The 23439-nt window shown below is 36.5% G+C and overlaps 1 protein-coding gene across 24 annotated transcripts in view; it reads left to right on the plus strand.

The window, feature by feature from the left end:
• The window catches only part of HDAC9 (histone deacetylase 9), a 927498-nt gene that overhangs the window by 759708 nt on the left and 144351 nt on the right, over positions 1–23439 (plus strand). The window lies entirely within an intron of this gene.

The raw sequence follows: 23439 nt of genomic DNA on the forward strand, positions 1-23439 counted from the left end.
TATTGGCCAATGGCCCATTTTCTCCCTTCCCTCCCAAATAAGGAGAAAAAAAGATTTATTTTTAAATAGTTCTGTCTGGAAAATTCTGCCTATTATAACATATGATGTGATTTTTACAGTAGACATTAGCATATTCATTGCCCTGAGAAGTTCTTCATTACCTATTTAATTTTGTTGACCAAGCATTTCTCAAACTTCATTGGACTACAGAATTCCTTTTTTACATAGCACCATTTAGCATTCCTAGTTCTGGGCAGCTCACTCATTTTGATGACATTGGCCAAGGCAATCTCATTTGATGGTAGGGTAAGTGACTTTTGTATAGTTTTCCTTTCACATGAAAACATTAACTAATTAATTAGTTGTTTCCAGTTTCTCTGGAACAAAATCTACAAAATGTAACATTAATTACAATGTATTCACATAGCGTTGTGCTTTTGTCTAAGCAAATAACTAAATATTAATATAAATAAGAAAAAACAAATTAAAAGCTTTTCTTTGAGAGAATTTTAAAAATGAGCATTTCTTCTCTGGAATTTAGAAAACACTAGTTTGTAGTTTAAACAGTAGTCTTTTTTCAGATGTCAATGAGTCTAGTTAATTAAACCTGAGGAGCCTCCCTTGCAAGATTTTTGGAAGAGGTTTTAGCCTATTGGTAATGCATAATTTCTTGAATTTTCTATTTAGTTGAAAGCAAAACAACCACATTAAAAAACCTTACAGGTGTTCATAGTTTTGAAATTTGCCATTTACAAGTTCCCATGAAGAAAATCCTATTGATACCCTACATTTGAAACTTACGGAAATAATGGGGAATTTTTTAATTAATGAAATTTTGGTGGGTTTCTGTTGTCCTGTGTGTCACGCATACTTCGTTGTCTCATTTGAAGTTCATTTCTCATGAGAAAGCAGGTCCAGGAAAAACGATAGAAAAATAGCTGTTTAAAAAATACATTTAAAATAAATATGTTTGGCTTGGCATTCAAGATACAAAGGAAAATTCTACCCACGTTCTGGAATGTGTATTTTGGGAAAAAATATACACAAAGATATCCACAATGTAGAAAAAATGACTGAAATAAATTTTTCTACTGTAAACTTGGGTTGATTGTGAAGACATTTTGCTTTAATTATGAGCAAAATAAAAAATTATGCGAAAAAAATAGAGGTTTTAATGTTATGAATTCTCTTTTTCAACATCACACATACTATTACATTTGCAAATTTCACAAACATTATTAATATCTTGTAGGAACTTTAACAGGATAATAGATTTCATTTTGATATCACATATGAATTTATTTGTCTGCCTCCCAAGTTAACCTGGTAACTTGCATGATATACATTAAATTCACATTAAATAAACATTAAATTCTCAACCTTACTATTTCATACAATCATATCCATTATCTTTGATGCAGAATTCATAGATTTTTAAAATCATTATAGTTCTATTTGGGGTACTATAGCTTTACATAAAAATAAATCATGTATGCACAGAAATGAAAGGCAACTTCTATTTTGTGCCTTTGTTTTCCCATCACAAAGTGAGTGGTGGATGAGATTTTTTTCTAAAGAATCTCTTTGAACACAACCATTTCATCAAATAATGTAAAAGCAGATATTAAGTGCACATATTGTTTTGTGGTTTAAATGGTAAATGAATGACATACTCCTGAATGGGGTTGACTATTCTCAAGAATGGCACCTTTTCTTTGCCTGGAAGGTCGACACTTTATATTAGCAAAACTTTTCAAAGCTTCCCAGTGTATCTCCATTACTTGAGTTTAATTAGAGAAGTGGCATTATTTAGCTAGGCTGCAGAAATGTAAATTTCTGGCTTTCAATGTCGATATTTATTTAAGAACCAGATTAATTTATAAGAATCCTGCCACTTTTGAACTATGGCATGTCTGCTATTCATCATTTATGACTGGAAGTACTTGTGAATTTGTTATGGCTAAGTAAGCCATTCATTTCAAAAACTGGCATTGAACGCATATTATATGCCAGGCACTGTGGTAAGCACTTGGAATTCAGAGCTGTTGTTACTTTCAGGGATCATAATGTAAGTCATACTTATTGTTCTAGAGAACAGAAGCGCTCAGAGCACATAAAATGATTAACTTGTCCTGAATGATTTCAGGAAAGGTTTCATCAAGCATTGTTCAACCTTTGCTTCTAAAGATAAGTGGGAACGTTCAAGGGGAAAAAAGGAATTCGAGTCACGGGGTATTCATACTGACTGGGCAGAGAGAATGAACTGTGAAATGCATGGAGCCGTGAAATGATCTTTCTCTATTGGCTCAAGGACATCAGGGAGGGATTGGTAGAAAGAAAATGAATCATACTTTGTAAACTCTTATGCAAGCAAAGGATAGCCCAATAATACCTGTATATACTCCTTTGTCAATTTGGGCTTAGTCAGATGACTGCCAAATAATTTTTAGTGTAGTATTATTTTCTAAGCTTATCCTTAATACACTTCTTGTTTCCTAGTATTGAACCAGAAGATCTTTCTGGCATCTGTGTGTGGGTGCAGGAAATGGAGGTGGGGGAAAGAGTAAATGGTGCTTTTTCTTTTCTCTTAGTTTTTAATTGTTTCTGGACTCTTATAAGTATCTTTTGGAAAGCCTCTCTCCCTGTGAAGCTACATTTATAGTGGGATATAAGATGGCTGCTTATTTTACTATCTAGAATTTGTCACATATATTGCCTTCGTGGTTTCTATTATGTACTTTTTCTATGGCAAAAAAAAATCATAGACAAACCAAAGATTTCATGTTTAAAGCTTTAAATATAATTTAAAAATATAATAGAATAACTAAATTATTTCAAATGACTAGTTATTTCTTCCAAGCAGTTATCATTCATCTCTGAAATAATTGAAGGGTATATTTAAGATTCTTCACGAGAATTCTTAAAATATTCAGTATCAAATATGTTTTATGTTCAGTTAAGATATATTTCAAAGGTTACTATTGTATAAAATAATTATGGCTATTTTTATTGAGATCTTACATGCTAGGTCCTAGATTAGAAACTTTATAGACGTTATGGCTAATTCTTAAGTGCTTTATATAAGTCACAGAACTACTAATTGGAAGGGCAATAATTTGAAGTTGGTTTGTGACTCTACAATCTATGCTCCTTTTGTCACACCACGTTGCTACTCTCTTCTGTTTATGACTTAAAATACTCAGGAGTAATAAAGCACAGTGACTTTTTACCAAAGTGTAAGACCTTCATACTCACATAGCCTCCCAACCTAAGGCACAAATGCCCAGTGAACAACATGGCAGAGAAGAGCTATTCAATAATATTTGATTGAATGAGTCAATGAATAAATGAATGAATCAGAGAAGAAAGAGGGAATAATGTTGGCGATAGGAGCATTGTCAAGCTCAGGTATTAAGTGAACGTAGCAAAAGTCTGAGGGAACTACCTTGGCTTCTCAAAAACTATGCTTTACAAAGAACTCTGAACATCTATTCATTTTGTTGTAAGAATGTCAGACTTCTCTTTATTGAACAAATCTTTTGCTGAATGCCTGCTAAGCAATCTCATTATTTTTTCTAAAGACTAATTCTTTTTTTTTTTTTTTTTTTTTTTTTTGAGACGGAGTCTCGCTCTGTCACCCGGGCTGGAGTGCAGTGGCCGGATCTCAGCTCACTGCAAGCTCCGCCTCCCGGGTTCACGCCATTCTCCTGCCTCAGCCTCCCGAGTAGCTGGGACTACAGGCGCCCGCCACCTCGCCCGGCTAGCTTTTTGTATTTTTTAGTAGAGACGGGGTTTCACCGTGTTAGCCAGGATGGTCTCGATCTCCTGACCTTGTGATCCGCCCCTCTCAGCCTCCCAAAGTGCTGGGATTACAGGCTTGAGCCACCGCGCCCGGCTAAGACTAATTCTTTTAAGAGTCCTGCAAATGTTAAAGTGACTATCTCAGACCATTTAAGTGGTTTGTTTATAGTGGGCAAGAGACAGTTGTGAATCTCATGCTTCTGTTTAAATCTGAGAAAAATATCTTAAAATGTTTAAAAAATAAGTAGCAATTTCCAATGAGTAAGATTTTAGTAGTCCTTGAAATGATGCCTATTTTATTAAATAAATAAACAAATGCGTGAATGGAGGACAATTCCTGTGTAGCCCCTTTTAATTTCAAGAAAAGAAATATAAGCTCCTTAAATTTAGCAGGTTTTAATGAAATAATTAAAGTGACCCATTTGGCATATACTGAGGAGTAGCTAAAGAAAGGTCATAGAGCTGTTGATCTGGGTTCTTTAGATGCAAACAAGTTCTGCTTTTAAATATCATCTTTTCATGTCACTATGTTGTAGTATGTATTAATTAATTGATTAACCTTAGTTAATATTTGTTATTGATGCATATTTTCAATAGACAATGGATCTGTACATATTAGCTCTTCAGGGAAGTTCATTTCAGGGGAAAACTCTGACCTAGAAGGACTCTCTTGCACTGAGGTTGTCAGTGTGCCAACTGAAAAGTGGATTTTAAGAGAGTTGTCTAGTAGAGGTAATACATATGTAGTCAAGATTTTTGATGTTATTATTGAAAACTACCTATTTTTAAGTAATTGACTTATGTAGGTAGTATCTGTATTTAATCAAAATGCTATGTGCTTCCAAATTTAGGCTTTGCTAAAATATTTTGGACATATAATTAACTGGAATTTTTAGAAGCTTAATGTTCTTGCTACATAGTTAAAGCCATTGAACCATTTGAGCATATACAAGCAGCCCAGTTTCTATCTTTCTCCTGTCTTGAGTTCATATCTGTTTGCTTTAATGACATAAGCAAAATTAAAATCCATTAACACAAAGTTGTGATTGGAAATCTTTCCAGATATCCTGTCTATTCTTGGTTCACCAGTCAAAGTGGCAATTCTGTTCCTGATGCTGAGTCTTCAATATAGGAATGATGGCTTCCTGGGATTCCTCCCAGGAAGTGACAAAAATGTAAAAAGGGCATTTAACTCAAGTGCAGAACCAGATAAAACCTTTTATTGTCATATCCACAGAGCAAGTGCTCTTTGGATGAGTCAATAATAGTCAGCCTAGAGATTTCTTACAATGGTTGGGTTTACCATGGAACTAGAGTAGATAATTTGGGGCAGGAGCACATAAATAAGTAAAATACTTTCTTTTCTCTCATTCTTATTTTATAAAATATGTCATCATTATTCTGGCTAATTCTTAGGAGATTAACTTCTAAATATTCTTGTTATATGTATAAACTGAAAAAGAGGTTTCTAAATTCTATTTGAGAGATAAAATGGGACCATCAGTAACTATTTAGATTCACTCTTTTGGTAATGGCGACTAAGTAAATACTGTGGGGTTTCTTTTTTTGGTTATTGTTCTTATATTTAATATTTTAATGTAATTTCATGATAAGTGAATAATACCATTGTAGAAACAACAATATAATAATAATAGTAATATAGTGATATAGAGTATTCATCGAGGCTTTAATTTTTGCTAGTTGTTTATTTTTTTAAAAAGCTTTACTAGTCCTTGAGTTAGGTGTTCCTGTTTTCTACAGGCAGTTACCATGCTTCTTGAGCTTCAGTAGGTTTCCTGATGTCACACAGCTGGTATATGGTGATCGGAGATTCCATGGCAGCAAGTGTGATTGTGGGGACAGTACTTTGTTGGTCCTAAACTATACAGGAACTGTAGTTCCTGTGTCAAGAGCATGGGATAACAAAACAATCATATACTGAAAAATTCTTTGTAATGCATTTTAGTCTATTTAACTTTGGCTTGGACATCTAAACTGGTAAGTGCCCCAAAATTGAAAATTTAGACTTTCACTACCTTTGATATCTCCAAGCCACTTCTCCTTGTGCCTTCTCCTCATCTGACATAGTAAGACAGCCTATCAAATTAAACTCCTGGTTCTTTTTTTCCTTTTAATAACCAATCTGATTACAATGGGGATATAAATTTTTTCATCTTTGTTAAAAGAAATATTCTTCTTATGTATGCATTTAGATTTCGTGGAAGGGATATGTAATAGAACTTGAAAATATCAATTAAATTTTAATAGAATGCATAGTGATAAACGAACATTTAGGTTTAATTTTGAAATAAAGCATGATTTCATTGTCATCCAAAAGTCATACTTAATAATGTCAAATTATTTGGGATCTTAATTTGTTAATGAGAGCTGTGGTTGATGCTTCCCAGTCTTGCAATGGATTCTCAATTGTTAGTGACAAGTAAATATATTAAGCTCATGATATTATGTATTTTCCCAAGGATGTTGAAGACAGTTTGAGAAATAGGGTGGAGTTTCTTGAAACAATTTGCCAATATGAAATACTGTACATATCAAATTGGCCCTACTACCATCTTTCCCAGACCATTTATCATGCCTCACAAATCAAGCCCACATTTTCTCTTTCTAAAAGATTTGACTAATAAAGAAGATGTGGGCTTCAATCTGAACTTGTCAATCAATCTTAGTAACAAAGCAGTAATGATTTTCACCTATTAAAGTTTTATTTCAATAAAAAGCAATACATATAAATTTATTGCTAGTGTGAACCACAGTTATTCACTGTCCAAATTTTGTTCTCTATTTTCAGTATGTTGAGATGTTTCAAAAAGTTTTATCAAAGCAGGTCACAAGAAAAAAAAATTCCGTAGGAATAAATTTGAGAAAGCTGTCAGCTCTATCTGCTTTTCAGCTTCAAAAATAAATATAGTTTAGGGACATTTTTTCTCTCATCTGTTCAACATATTGTACCAATTTTCATCAAAAAATTACAATTTCTAGGTGTGTGTCTCTAGATACCCTTAGAATTTCTGCTCTTTGACCCTGAGAGTAAATTGATCTTATGCACACCTGTCTTCCTAGGGAAACTTGCAAACTTGATTTTTGAGCCAAGCATCAAAGAGATATGATATTATTAGACAGTACAGAGCTCAGGTAAAAAGTCCAGGAAGTATCTTGAAGTGCTTGAAGTTTTGAAGGGGAAGTGATATCTGCAGTGAAGAGCTATTTAAAGTAGATCAAATGCTACAACTTACTTTTTATTATTATTTTTAAAAGGTCAGATCAGCTATAAAAATTTTAAGACAATATTTTTTCTCTGCCTTAAAATGGTTCCAAAGCCAAAAGTTTTCTGGAATCTGTATAGCAATTAAACAATTTTCCAAATAATGGGGACTAATTAAAAGGATATCTATGTTTAATTAATTCTTTTCTCTAGAAGTTCTCTCTAAGAAAAAGGTAATTTGTATGCCTAGAAGTGATTTGTTTTGATTTTCCAGATGAAACACTGAATTATATAATCCTTGCCTTGTACAAAATCCTCTCAATGTATGTGTAATACTTTGAAATATGAAGAAATGCAATCTTTTTATGAAATATTATTGTGGAGCATTTTAAGGCCAGAAATAGCAGATCTTTTGAACTGTCGAGGAGCTTACATCAATTCATTGACTTAAATAATCTAATCTAGTAATAATGGAATTGTTGTGTAGTTAATGATATGAGATGGCCAGAATGGAAGGTAAACATAATTAATAAATTATAGAGTCACACTTTTTTTCAGAGTTCTAGTGAATATTTTAGAATTTGCTTCATTCACTGGTAAGATAAAGCTCTCGCTCAATTAAAAGTTACTTATCCTTTACTTCATTGAACAGCTGTTTTCTAACCAAATTTCAATGTCTTTGGGTCATAGAGTGAATTTTTTTTGAAACTGAGTAATTACCCTCTTTTTCTATGATTTTACATCTAAAGTTTACTACTACTAGATTTATTGAGATGACAAATAATGTGGAAAAAAGGGATTGAATGTTTATTTTAATATACCATAAATATAAATTTATAGTCCCTTTTTTGAGAGTTAGATAAATATAATGGCTTACTAGTATTAAAATTTACATATTGACTTTCCCGTGTGGAGGAATCATTCTCATGGAAACTTTGCTCGACCGAAGGTCTGTTCAGATATTGCATCTGAGATGTAGAGCTGAAGTTCACACTGTTTTCTGGTGGACAGGACTTTCAGAGAGTAGTTCAAGTCTTTGCATGACATCAAACATGTGGATGATAGACTCAGTTTTCCATATTTCATCCCAATGATTTGATGTCATATAAATGAAACTTTTAAATCAACATCTGTTTTCATTTAGGCAGAAATTTAAACTTTTCAGGCACTATTCTAGAAGGGTAATGGCTTGTTCTTGTATCCATTAGGAATCTGCCCATCTTTCTTGTGGGCACTGCAGTACTGGGTATTGGTTGTCTAAACATCTATTCCAAAGAGCAGCACTACTGTCGTAAAGCCATATGGAGGGTGGTGAGCTTATGAACGACAAAACTTCTAGTGGGAAAGACTTGGCAAAATGGCATTTGTCCCATTATCACTCGTATCTCAACTTCAAAGTGGAGAGGAGAAGAGAAGAAATAGATTATTCAGTCCACATTTAAGCACAGCAGAATTTTAAATCTGCATCTCAATTTGAAGATCTTTTATATCCCAAAACACTTGTAGAAAAGGCCATCAAGAAAATAACATGTACACATTATCTTTCCCATTAAAGAAACATATTGTTGCACCTGAAAATAAAATGTTGGCTCACCTAGGACGTGTATTTTTAGTTGGTTCATAACTCTTTTAGAATGAAAGCAATGCTGGAGTTACAGAAATGGACTGAAGTTCAGAAACAAAAGAGCATTTTTACTGGAACAGAAGTCAAAAGCAAATAAATGAAGAAGAGTTCATTCAAAACCAAGAGCAAGAATAGAACAGGCACAGATTTAGAATTTGAAAGTTTTATTACCCAAAGAGATCTGGGTTTCTTATCCTTCTGTACTTTTAGTTTCCGAAAGTCTCTTAGAGTTGCCTCATTAGACCTCTGATTTTGTTTTATATACCCATGTCGTCTTCCTTGTAGAAGTTTCTGACACTGTAAATTATTTTATGTTTCAGTACTTCTAAAATGAAAACAGCATTGTAAAAATTATGCAGTGATGCCTTCCTTTCCGATAAATATGACACCGTCATAGTAGGTGAAAAAGACAGGAACAGAAATAATAAAATCTGGAGTGTGTCATATTTTACTGACTCAGTTTCCATGAACTGATTAAATTCTAAATTATTAGGAGAACTGAAGTCTGCCAAAAGTTTGTTAATATATACCATTTAGTTTGGTTTTTTGAGGATGTGACAATTAATAAAAATCAAATGATATGTATAATAAAAAATTAGTATGAAGGAAGGCTCACTCACCTGTTAATTTACTAGACTGAATTTTTTAATTAACAAATTAATATTATTTTGCCCTCTTCTAAGATACACACAGAAGGAGAGAGAGAGGGTGAGTTTGGCACAGGTCTCTAAACATACTTTAGAAGAAATGAGAATATAGAGAAATCCTCCCATTGTCAGAGCTGAGCATAAAATCTGCACCAAGTTAGAAAGGCTTATGTGGCCCAATTTAAAATTTTGTTGTTTTATAATAACTTTGGAGAATTGTATTGTTCCTTATAAAATACCCACATGTTCTCCTTTGGAATAGCTCCAGAGTGTAACTGAACCACGAGGTTGCCTCCTGGTGCTTTATGTATTGTTTAATTGTTTGCTTTGGTGGATGTTTTTATTAAAAGCTTATTGTTTAGGATAAGACCAAAGTGTCATTTTAAGAACAACAGAAGGAGAGCTGTTTGGTCTCATAGTTCTTTTTCATAGGTGTGTTAGTGAATACCAGATACAGCTAATGAACCGGCTGAAAATTTTTCTTGTAATACCTCACAAAGAGAAACAACAACAAGCAAACCCTTGATTTTTATTCTCCTCCAATAAAACATGACTAGATTGGCTAGAAGAGCTAAGAGTCTCCATGGCTGTGCCCAGGCCTGGAAGGAAGAGAGGTATCTGTGGATGCGCATCTGCTCTGTCTGTGTTTTGTTCCAGGAGGAGTTTGCCTGGAGTCACACGCGCTGTGATACACATGGCCGTATCAAGCCTCAGGAGCTGGGAGGCAGTGAAGCCCCTGTGTCACAAGGGCCATAGGGGGCTTCCTGGGGTGTGTACCAAGCCTACAAAGGCTTTAGTGGATCTCAGAGCGACAAAGTTCTTCATATCCTCCCTGTGCCCACAATTTGATTGCAAGATAATTATCTTAGCTCAGATCATTCTGAATATGAATTAGGTCTGGGAAAAGTTTTTAATTCAATGATTTTAATTCTAAATGTTCTTCTCCTCCCTGAATATTTTCTTTTCTGAAGTGGTATCACCACATCACTCACCGATTCCTCAGAAGTTGGCTCTGGAAAGAATTCATAATGTTCCCTCGCAGTTCCTTGCCACAAAGAGCAAGCAAGCAAGAGTTTGATTAGTCCTTGACTTCCCAAGCTAGTCTTTTGTGACTGGGACCCACCTTCAGACAAAAAACTTAAAGGCAATATACCTTGGGATAATTTCTAGGACTTACATGACCTCATTAAATTCCGACTCTAGATCTCATGTAGACATTTGAGGAAATATGATTATTGACAAAATGTAAGCCCATTACAGACTATATCACTTCAAAAGGAGAAAGGCCATTAGGACATAATTACATCAGAAACAGTATACATATTTGGCTGGTTTATAAACTGTCACTTTCAGAAGTACAAAGACTTATAAAAGTTTCCAAAGGTTCCATTATAACCCTATTTCCAACAGTATTCTCTGACAAACCAAATAAATTACTGCATGTATTGGACCTTTGAGGCTTGGGGCAAAGAATGGAAAAATTATTTACAAAAGCTTGAAAATATTTAATCACTAGAGGCAGGGGGGCAACGGTGTTTTAATTAGCAGGTCCTCGGGCCATTGGCTGACTAGAGGCTTTCTCAAACAACCACACAAATGCACTGAATAGCTGTTTGCCAGCCTTAGGGTCAGGCCTGAGATGAAACAGATAAGATAATTGGCTCTAATGAAATCCAGAAGGCCTTGGCTTTCTTGTTTGAGCTTGGATTTGAAAAGTGCGTGTGGAAGTGAGGCTTAATTCAAACCAGAACTGAGCTAGGCCCGTTTCTCAGTGACTTTGATATTGTTTGAAGTTCTAAAAGTGTTCGCCACACCACTAGCCTGCTGGGCTGGGCCTCCCTGGTACCCTTAATTACTAAGCTTTATTGCTGACTTTACTACACAGGAAAGGGGCCATTATATGTTCCATCAACATCAGCTCTTCTCAGATTGGAGGAAAGGGCAGGGTTAAAGGCCACTGTAGGAAGGCAAAAACTTCACTTTGAGGTAGTCAGATCATTTACCAGTGTTGAATTTCACCGTTATGCACATACATTCCTTACAACACAGAAGCCCAATTTCCATTTTTTAAACAAGTGATTACTTTTCAAAACATTTTTGTTTGTGCCTTTTTTTCTTTCTTTCTCTTTTTTTTTTTTTTTTTTTTTTTTTTTTTTTTTAGAGAGAGAACGTTTATTTTTAAGGGCCGAAATGATTGTACATGATACACTGGAAAAAAAAGAGTACAACACTTCCCAATTAATCATCACACCAGAAGGTCTGGTTGGATTCTGTAATAAGGAGGATTATTATTAATGCCCCTTTGAAGTGGAAATAAGTGAGGAACCCTCCTGTGGTGTGAGAGTTGTCCTGACACCCCGAGGAATAAAGACGCCTCAGGAGACTCTACAAAATTAAATCCCAGCTTCTAGATTCTCTCACAAAGTGGTTGCACAAAAGTGCTCCCAATCCAGTTTGAAGCCAAGAAGCAAAAACCAGGAAGTCTCCCCCTGAGGGGTCAGTTGTGGTGTTACTGAGGTTCCATCCTCCCCAGTCTCACCGCTGCTCTGCCTTTGGTCCAACTGGTAAAATGGATTATGCATACAAATGAATTAGTAACTATTCAACCCTTATCCCTCTCAGATGAGGAGATCTGGTTATACTATGAAAGCCAAGGGACATGGAGTCCAGTCCTATTTCCTGCCCCATTTATCACCTTTGGTTAGGAAAGTCATGAGCAATACTGTCAGACTTAACTCGTTATGAAAGAACAAGTTGAGTATTTTTTGCATTATTTAAGTAAACTTGACATTAATGTGATACAATTGCATCCATGATCCTGCTAACCATTTATCCAATACTCCTTTCTGGGTATTGTTATGCACGGATGGACTGGGTCCTAGGTCTTCACTAGGATGATGTGTGTCTGGGCCTAAGGAACCATGTTAGGAACCCAGGGAGACCAGTATTAGGAAGACAAACTGAGTTTCTGCTTCCTAACCTCTCTTAAGCAGAATGAAGGAGGCCCTATACATATTTTTGCCAGTGATGAACATGGTATCAGCTCTGATCAGAAGAAGAATCTGATCATACTCAGCTCATTTTAAGTATGTATGTTTTTCATTAGGCACTGTTATGGATTAAATATTTGTGTTCCCCCAAAACATATATGTTGAACCCCTAACCCTCAGTGTGATGGTGTTTGGAGTTGGGGCCTGTGGGTGGTAATTAGGGTTAGATGGAAACTTGAGGGTAGGTGCCCTTATGAGCAGTGACACCAGAGAGCTTGTTTCCTTGCTCTCTCTCCATGCACACACACCGAGGCAAGGCTGTGGGTGCACGCAGCGAGATAGGGCTGTTTGCAATTCGGCGAGAGTGCTCTCATCAGGGCCCAACCATCCTGGCACACTGACCTCGAACTTCTAGCCACCGGAACTGTGAGAAAATAAGTTTCTGTTGTTTAAACCACTCACTTGGCAGTATTTCTTTTTTAATGGCAACCTGAGCAGAATAAGACAGACACTACGAAAATCTTTAATATGAGAGACCAAACAACCCACTAATGAACTTAAATTACCAAAAAAGTATCTTCTAAACCATATTTTGCTGAACACTGGGTGTAAGAAGTATTAAGTGTTTCTCAACAATTACAAATATCTTATAGTGAAAAATCTCTTATTGAAGATACATAATATTTAAATGCATCTTAACAACTACAGGAATTCCAGTAGCAATTTTACATTATTTAATGCATTCTTCCTCAAATTATCTGAACATGAATCTCCCAGCTCCTCACATCTCCTCACCCAATACCTGTAAATATCATGAAAACTAACATTCTGTAGAACACAGCTTGAAAAATTCTGATAGATATAGGTAGCAAACTTAGTGGGCATTTTAAACAGTCCATCACTAATTCGGTAAAAATGATAAGATAAAAGTAAGTAAAAAACATCTGCCCCTAAGATTCTCACAGTCACTTTAATAAAATAAGTACATTATATTACATGTCATTATAATATTGTGTTATCACATAAACTGAGCATACCACAATCCATATTCTACAGATTATCTTCTCCATTTTCCACTGGTTACATCTGAGTGGTTCTTAGACAACACACCCTAAAGACAAAGAAAGAAAGGAAGAGAAACAGAATTAACAAGAGAGGGAAAAGAGTGTCAGTTTCCTTTGCTATCACTATTAAATGACTCAGTGAATTTTCTTAGGGTAAAGTTACTGCCATTCAAAATTATAGTAAATTGGTAATATTTTACAGTCATATATTTTTTGTTTCAGCTGAGCGTATTTTGTTTCAGCTTAAGTATGGACACATATCTCCCATACTTTTTTAGATCAGATATGACATATTAAAAAAGATGGCTTTGTTTTTTAAAAAAAGTCTTACAATTAGCAACTAATGGCAGTGTGAACATATAATTGGTTTTATGGATAAAACCATTTGTTGACTTACAAACTTTTAAGACTGCATTGGTTATTCATAACTACATTTTGCTGAGGAAAAAAAATGCTCGTTTATGTCAAAAAGGGGAGAGTTTCCATTAAGTTCATACTCTCCAAGATAAGAAAGCACACACTGAAATAAGACATTAAATGTTAGAATGTATTACTTTTCCTGGTTAGAAAAGAACTTGGCTTTGGGAGTGGACCCTATGCGTATCATGGTGTGGCAATGCCATTTTGTTTCCAAAGATAACATTTGTAGATGTACAGATGCTCTGAACTTTATTAAATCACAGCTGTGGTTATCACATATTTATTCAAAAGATATTACAGCTATCAAAGCAGTGTGTCAGCAAAGTCCTTAGTAGTTTGCTTAAATTGCTCTTTCGTTTTACTGCATATATAAGTATTCAACCACTGTCTTTAGGATATTCATATAGGTTGAATTATATAAGTGGGGAGAAAAGCCTAAGTAAAAAAACACAAATATGCAAACAAAAAGCATTATTTATATAGAAGCATTCAGAAATCATGAATAGCATTATGACAAATTAGCCTTTATGACATTTCATAGGTTCACAAAAGAGAGACAGAGAAAAAAATACTTTCCTTGAATAATACAAAAGCATGCAGCTTTCTTTAGCACATTGATTCTTATTCCAACAATCTGAATACGGGGTGTTCTTGGGCAATCATGGTGTGGCTGAAATATGCAATATTCAGGGGGCACAGACCCTTGTACTTCTTGTTCTGGGAGAGGCAGAGGTGTGACAATGTCCTTCCAAAAATGACAGTGTAGGGGAGGATTCTTCCCTGGAATAAACCTACAGAATGCTTTCTTCTGTGGAGCATTAGTAGATTTTTCCTGAGCCAAACATAATGAAGACGTACCTTTTATCTCAAAGCTCAAAACCTCTGCATCTATTGTCATATTTTATTTGTCCTCAAATATCCTTATGAATTGGACATGGTACTTTTGAAAATCACACAGGAAATTAGTCACATGTCTAGAATAGAGGCTGCCATCGCCATTAATTCAAAATGGGAAACTGACTGCATTCCTGTCTTACTTCATTAAGGCTGCTATAACAAAATAGCATGGACTGGATGGCCTATAGACAACAGAAATGTATTTCGTACAGTTCTGGAGGCTGAGAAGCCCAAGATTCAGGCGTGAGCAGAATCAGTGTCTGTTGAGGGCTGCTTTCTGGTTCATAGATGGCACCTTCTAGCTGAATCCTCACATGGTGGATGGGTGAGGCAACTCTGTAGGTTTTCTTTCACAAAGGCACTAATCCCATTCTTGAGTGCTCTGCTCCCATGGTCTAATCACCTTTCAAAGTGCCCACCTCCTAATATCCTTCTGGGTTAGGATTTTGACACGTGAATTTATGGGGGACACATTTAGGCCATAGCAATTTCCAAGAAAAACGTGCGTGGATTCTGAAGAGTAGTGAGAAGTAACCAGTTCTCATGGTTGTAGTGCTTCCCTTCACCTCGCAGCAGCAGGTCTCCTCTGCTCTCACCAGATTTCCATGAGGAGCAGCTGAGCTGCAGTGTCTATTTGCTCTACTTTCTTGGATGCTGATATGGTTTGGCTCTGTGTCCTCACCCAAATCTCATCTTGAATTGTAATCCCCATGTGTCGAGGGAGAGACCTGGTGGGAGGTGATTGGAACATGGAGGCAATTTCCCCATGCTGTTCTCATGATAGTGCATGAGCTCTCACGAGATCTGATGGTTTCAAAGTGCTTAGCAGCTCTTCTTTCGCTCACTCTCTCTCCTGCTGCCATGTATGATGTGCCTTGCTTCTCCTTCACCTTCCAACATGATTGTAAGTTTCCTGAGACCTCCACAGCAATGTGGAACTGTGAGTCAATTAAACCTCTTTTCTTTATAAATTACCCAGTCTCGGATAGTTCTGTATAGCAGTGAGAAAACGGATTAATACAGGTAATCTACATTAGTATTACCTCTTAGTAATTATCATCTTTTATTTGCCTTCCCATGAAACTGCATTTAATTTTCAAAGAGTACACTTGAAAGGTTAAGACCCACATTTGTATGATGTGCTTTTCCTGAAATGTTAGTTGGTATAGTGATTTATATTACATTATCCAATCTACTTTTTAAAATTCCATTAATACCAAATGTCTAATTATTCCTGTCTTGTAAAATGCATTTATGAAAGCAAACCATTTTCCATTTTCTTTCTTTTATGGAAACATCCAATTGAAGTTGGTTTCCTGAATGTTTAGATTCATTAGGCTTTCTTCATTTGTAAAAATATAGGAGCAGCTACTCAGCAATGCCTTCTTCTCTCCTGCAGGTAGGTAGGTACCTGTGTGGGAAATACCTTAGGAACCAAGGATTGCTGGAAACTTGTCTTCAAAGACAGCCCTTCTGACAAGGCTGCAGAGGGGTGCAGAAATGGTACACCTCTGTTCTGGCTGCTTGATCAGTGTCTTAATTTAGCCTTTGGTGCTTTGAGGTATCTTTCATGAGTATGAATGTGCATAAAGCTGCCTGACTTTCTACCATGTGCTTAACTGTGAGTTAGTTGCTGTGGAGAAAAATACAGAAGCATACAACAGTCGGGGTTGGGAGTGAGAATTACTACAAGACAACTACAGAATGAGCAAAGCCTGAAATATTGACCATGCACTAGGAGAACAAAGATAAGGTAAAGGACTGTTAATCCAAGTCTTGTGAGTAGCCCAGTGTCCTCCTGGCATGTCCAGGAACTTGAGGACAATTAAAGTCAGGAGAGGAGGAGGATGTTTACAGACATACTATCATTCCTATTCTGAGGCCAGGCCTGATTTGTGGGTGTTAATCTTGTACGATTACAGGAACTCTCTTTCAAAGAAATAATACAAAGGCAAAAATTCAAAAATAGGTACAAGGACTTGGAAAAGGTCCATGTGAGTGAGGGACTTTGAAAATTAAGATTCATTAGCTTTATGGGAAATATGCCTTGGTATGTATAGTCCTAATGCCTTGTATTGCCTTTAATTGGAGTGAAACAATGGACACTGCACCATGGAATGAGCCTTAGGTAAAACTAATGGCTGTGCTGGATAGTGAAGAGAAACAGAGAAATTCTACAAAGGTGGGGGATTTCTTAGAGAAACTGCACTGACAGCGGATGATCTTGACATAAAAATTCAACTGGGATACATTTTTCATCTGAGGGCACATGCTGAGGAGATCAAAGTAAAAGAGTTTTTTTTGTTTTTTTTGTTTTTTCCTCTTTTTCTTTCCAGTGTATGTAAAGGTAGATTTTTAAAAATATGTGTGTGTGTGTGTGTGTGTGTATATAGATATAGATATAGATATAGATATAGATATAGATATAGATATATATGAAGAAAGGATCCATCGAGGAAAAATAATGAAGTTAATCCAAACCAAACAAATCATACTAGGGGTGCAGGGAGCAACCAGTATTTACATGGGGAGTGCACACTCTTCTTTTGGGTTTGGTGTGAAGGGTCTGCACCTGTTTGTGAATGTGTTCAGAATGTGGACTGAGGCTAGTCCCTGAGTTGGCCTGGCTCCGACTTTCCACCGAAGGGGTAGAGTTGCTTTAATGTGGTTCACGTGTATGGTGTTTCATCTTAAGCAGAGTGATTTATGTTAATGAAATGAAACAGAAAAAATACCCTTGACATCCTAGTCTCCTTAAAAAATATTAAATAAATATGTCCAGGACTTTTTCATGATTATATTTATTAAAACAAATGGAAGACTTCAATCCATACCAGAATAAATTTGTAGGTGACCCTGGGGAGGGTTAAATCCATTAGGAAAAAAAAATGAGTTTGGGGCTTTCTTACCAATTCTGAAAGGAAAGTTTTATAAAGCCGTTAAGATCAGTAATATAATAGAAGGTTACCAAACGAGCATCAAGTGTAAGATAATTTGTTCTGTAATTTAGAATATTGTTTTGTTTGGCTTCTGAAAATTTAATCCCCAAATCACGATTCACAAAATATATTCAGAACATCTTTGTAAGTCGAATACTAGCCTTCTTACTGTCTTAATGAGAATTAAGCATGTGCCATCTTTTTTTTTTTTTTTAAATTTATTTATTATTATTATACTTTAAATTGTAGGGTACATGTGCATAACGTGCAGGTTTGTTACATATGTATACTTGTGCCATGTTGGTGTGCTGCACCCATCAACTCGTCATTTACATCAGGTATAACTCCCAATGCAATCCCTCCCCCCTCCCCCCCCCTCCCCCCTCCCCATGATAGGCCCCGGTGTGTGATGTTCCCCTTCCTGAGTCCAAGTGATCTCATTGTTCAGTTCCCACCTATGAGTGAGAACATGCGGTGTTTGGTTTTCTGTTCTTGTGATAGTTTGCTAAGAATGATGGTTTCCAGCTGCATCCATGTCCCTACAAAGGACACAAACTCATCCTTTTTGATGGCTGCATAGTATTCCATGGTGTATATGTGCCACATTTTCTTAATCCAATCTGTCACTGATGGACATTTGGGTTGATTCCAAGTCTTTGCTATTGTGAATAGTGCTGCAATAAACATACGTGTGCATGTGTCTTTATAGCAGCATAATTTATAATCCTTTGGGTATATACCCAGTAATGGGATGGCTGGGTCATATGGTACATCTAGTTCTAGATCCTTGAGGAATCGCCATACTGTTTTCCATAATGGTTGAACTAGTTTACAATCCCACCAACAGTGTAAAAGTGTTCCTATTTCTCCACATCCTCTCCAGCACCTGTTGTTTCCTGACTTTTTAATGATCGCCATTCTAACTGGTGTGAGATGGTATCTCATTGTGGTTTTGATTTGCATTTCTCTGATGGCCAGTGATGATGAGCATTTTTTCATGTGTCTGTTGGCTGTATGAATGTCTTCTTTTGAGAAATGTCTGTTCATATCCTTTGCCCACTTTTTGATGGGGTTGTTTGTTTTTTTCTTGTAAATTTGTTTGAGTTCTTTGTAGGTTCTGGATATTAGCCCTTTGTCAGATGAGTAGATTGCAAAAATTTTCTCCCATTCTGTAGGTTGCCTGTTCACTCTGATGGTAGTTTCTTTTGCTGTGCAGAAGCTCTTTAGTTTAATGAGATCCCATTTGTCAATTTTGGCTTTTGCTGCCGTTGCTTTTGGTGTTTTAGACATGAAGTCTTTGCCCATGCCTATGTCCTGAATGGTACTACCTAGGTTTTCCTCTAGGATTTTTATGGTATTAGGTCTAACATTTAAGTCTCTAATCCATCTTGAATTAATTTTCGTATAAGGAGTAAGGAAAGGATCCAGTTTCAGCTTTCTACTTATAGCTAGCCAATTTTCCCAGCACCATTGATTAAATAGGGAATCCTTTCCCCATTTCTTGTTTCTCTCAGGTTTGTCAAAGATCAGATGGCTGTAGATGTGTGGTATTATTTCTGAGGACTCTGTTCTGTTCCATTGGTCTACATCTCTGTTTTGGTACCAGTACCATGCTGTTTTGGTTACTGTAGCCTTGTAGTAGAGTTTGAAGTCAGGTAGCGTGATGCCTCCAGCTTTGTTCTTTTGACTTAGGATTGTCTTGGAGATGCGGGCTCTTTTTTGGTTCCATATGAACTTTAAAGCAGTTTTTTCCAATTCTGTGAAGAAACTCATTGGTAGCTTGATGGGGATGGCATTGAATCTATAAATTACCTTGGGCAGTATGGCCATTTTCACGATATTGATTCTTCCTATCCATGAGCATGGTATGTTCTTCCATTTGTTTGTGTCCTCTTTTATTTCACTGAGCAGTGGTTTGTAGTTCTCCTTGAAGAGGTCCTTTACATCCCTTGTAAGCTGGATTCCTAGGTATTTGATTCTCTTTGAAGCAATTGTGAATGGAAGTTCATTCCTGATTTGGCTCTCTGTTTGTCTGTTACTGGTGTATAAGAATGCTTGTGATTTTTGCACATTAATTTTGTATCCTGAGACTTTGCTGAAGTTGCTTATCAGCTTAAGGAGATTTTGGGCTGAGACAATGGGGTTTTCTAAATATACAATCATGTCATCTGCAAACAGGGACAATTTGACTTCTTCTTTTCCTAACTGAATACCCTTGATTTCTTTCTCTTGCCTAACTGCCCTAGCCAGAACTTCCAACACTATGTTGAATAGGAGTGGTGAGAGAGGGCATCCCTGTCTTGTGCCAGTTTTCAAAGGGAATTTTTCCAGTTTTTGCCCATTCAGTATGATATTGGCTATGGGTTTGTCATAAATAGCTCTTATTATTATTATTTTTTTTTTTTTTTTTGAGACGGAGTCTCGCTCTGTCGCCCAGGCTGGAGTGCAGTGGCGCGATCTCGGCTCACTGCAAGCTCCGCCTCCCGGGTTCACGCCATTCTCCTGCCTCAGCCTCCCGAGTAGCTGGGACTACAGGCGCCCACAACCGCGACCGGCTAATTTTTTGTATTTTTAGTAGAGACGGGGTTTCACCGTGGTCTCGATCTCCTGACCTTGTGATCCGCCCGCCTCGGCCTCCCAAAGTGCTGGGATTACAGGCGTGAGCCACCGCGCCTGGCCAGCTCTTATTATTTTGAGGTACGTTCCATCGATACCAAATTTATTGAGCGTTTTTAGCATGAAGGGCTGTTGAATTTTGTCAAAAGCCTTTTCTGCATCTATTGAGATAATCATGTGGTTCTTGTCTTTGGTTCTGTTTATATGCTGGATTATGTTTATTGATTTGCGAATGTTGAACCAGCCTTGCATCCCAGGGATGAAGCCCACTTGATCATGGTGGATAAGCTTTTTGATGTGTTGCTGAATCCGGTTTGCCAGTATTTTATTGAGGATTTTTGCATCGATGTTCATCAGGGGTATTGGTCTAAAGTTCTCTTTTTTTGTTGTGTCTCTGCCAGGCTTTGGTATCAGGATGATGTTGGCCTCATAAAATGAGTTAGGGAGGATTCCCTTTTTCTATTGATTGGAATAGTTTCAGAAGGAATGGTACCAACTCCTCCTTGTACCTCTGGTAGAATTCAGCTGTGAATCCATCTGGTCCTGGACTTTTTTTGGTTGGTAGGCTATTAATTATTGCCTCAATTTCAGAGCCTGCTATTGGTCTATTCAGGGATTCAACTTCTTCCTGGTTTAGTCTTGGAAGAGTGTAAGTGTCCAGGAAATTATCCATTTCTTCTAGATTTTCCAGTTTATTTGCTTAGAGGTGTTTATAGTATTCTCTGATGGTAGTTTGTATTTCTATGGGGTCGGTGGTGATATCCCCTTTATCATTTTTAATTGCGTCGATTTGATTCCTCTCTCTTTTCTTCTTTATTAGTCTTGCTAGCGGTCTGTCAATTTTGTTGATCTTTTCAAAAAACCAACTCCTGGATTCATTGATTTTTTGGAGAGTTTTTTGTGTCTCTATCTCCTTCAGTTCTGCTCTGATCTTAGTTATTTCTTGCCTTCTGCTAGCTTTCGAATGTGTTTGCTCTTGCTTCTCTAGTTCTTTTAATTGCGATGTTAGAGTGTCAATTTTAGATCTTTCCTGCTTTCTCTTGTGGGCATTTAGTGCTATAAATTTCCCTCTACACACTGCTTTAAATGTGTCCCAGAGATTCTGGTATGTTGTATCTTTGTTCTCATTGGTTTCAAAGAACATCTTTATTTCTGCCTTCATTTCGTTATGTACCAAGTAGTCATTCAGGAGCAGGTTGTTCAGTTTCCATGTAGTTGAGTGGTTTTGATTGAGTTTCTTAGTCCTGAGTTCTAGTTTGATTGCACTGTGGTCTGAGAGACAGTTTGTTATAATTTCTGTTCTTGTACATTTGCTGAGGAGTGCTTTACTTCCAATTACATGGTCGATTTTGGAGTAAGTACGATGTGGTGCTGAAAAGAATGTATATTCTGTTGATTTGGGGTGGAGAGTTCTATAGATGTCTATTAGGTCTGCTTGCTGCAGAGATGAGTTCAATTCCTGGATATCCTTGTTAACTTTCTGTCTCGTTGATCTGTCTAATGTTGACAGTGGAGTGTTGAAGTCTCCCATTATTATTGTATGGGAGTCTAAGTCTCTTTGTAAGTCTCTAAGGACTTGCTTTATGAATCTGGGTGCTCCTGTATTGGGTGCATATATATTTAGGATAGTTAGCTCTTCCTATTGAATTGATCCCTTTATCATTATGTAATGGCCTTCTTTGTCTCTTTTGACTTTGATGGTTTAAAGTCTGTTTTATCAGAGACTAGTATTGCAACCCCCGCTTTTTTTGTTCTCCATTTGCTTGGTAAATCTTCCTCCATCCCTTTATTTTGAGCCTATGTATGTCTCTGCGTGTGAGATGGGTCTCCTGAATACAGCAGACTGATGGGTCTTGACTCTTTATCCAGTTTGCCAGTCTGTGTCTTTTAATTGGAGCATTTAGCCCATTTACTTTTAAGGTTAAAATTGTTATGTGTGAACTTGATCCTGCCATTATGATATTAACTGGTTATTTTGCTTGTTAGTTGATGCAGTTTCTTCCTAGCCTCGATGGTCTTTACATTTTGGCATGTTTTTGCAATGGCTGGTACCGGTTGTTCCTTTCCATGTTGAGTGCTTCCTTCAGGGTCTCTTGTAAGGCAGGCCTAGTGGTGACAAAATCTCTAAGCATTTGCTTATCTGTAAAGGATTTTATTTCTCCTTCACTTATGAAACTTAGTTTGGCTGGATATGAAATTCTGGGTTTAAAATTCTTTTCTTTAAGAATGTTGAATATTGGCCCCCACTCTCTTCTGGCTTGTAGAGTTTCTGCCGAGAGATCTGCTGTTAGTCTGATGGGCTTCCCTTTGTGGGTAACCCGACCTTTCTCTCTGGCTGCCCTTAAGATTTTTTCCTTCATTTCAACTTTGGTGAATCTGGCAATTATGTGTCTTGGAGTTGCTCTTCTCGAGGAGTATCTTTGTGGCGTTCTCTGTATTTCCTGGATTTGAATGTTGGCCTGCCCTACTAGGTTGGGGAAGTTCTCCTGGATGATATCCTGAAGAGTGTTTTCCAACTTGGTTCCATTTTCCCCCTCACTTTCAGGCACCCCAATCAGACGTAGATTTGGTCTTTTTACATAATCCCATATCTTTTTACATAATCCCATAGCATGTGCCATCTTTAAAGTGTCTACTTGAAAGTGTTATAATTTAAGAGTTCAGCTTTAAATTGTTTGTCATAACCATTCTACTAATACAGAACTAGTCATTTTAATAGAACTTAAGGGCAGCAGAAAGAATCTTTTCAACTCTTAGATTTCATTAGTGTGCATTTATCTATACCTTTACAACATGATTATATAATTAAATTTCAAGGAAATTAAATTGGTCTAATGAATACATTTTTAAAAATGAGTTGATTGACATTTTTCTCAGAAGTTACCTATCTGATGAAAAACATTAGACATAAAAATAATTCACGTGTCTGGTTATCTTAACTGCTGATTGAATTGTAATTTGTCCAGCTGACTATAATATTTAGTAAAAGTGGAATTAGCCAAAGAAAATGTAGTTTACTTGCTTGGGACATAGTGACATACTCTTAATTCCTCTAGTTTAAATAAATAGTCTATTTTTGAAATACTTTTTACAAACAAGGTTAAGAAAGTAATACAACAAAACTTCTACTTTAAAAATCTTTCTGTTCATTGCTATGTGGGAAGATTTCACCAGAAATGTATCAGAAATTTGCCTTAATGTGATGTACCTATGGGTAT

Source organism: Macaca thibetana, chromosome 3 (genome assembly GCF_024542745.1).
Source record: "Macaca thibetana thibetana isolate TM-01 chromosome 3, ASM2454274v1, whole genome shotgun sequence".
NCBI lineage: Eukaryota > Metazoa > Chordata > Mammalia > Primates > Cercopithecidae > Macaca > Macaca thibetana.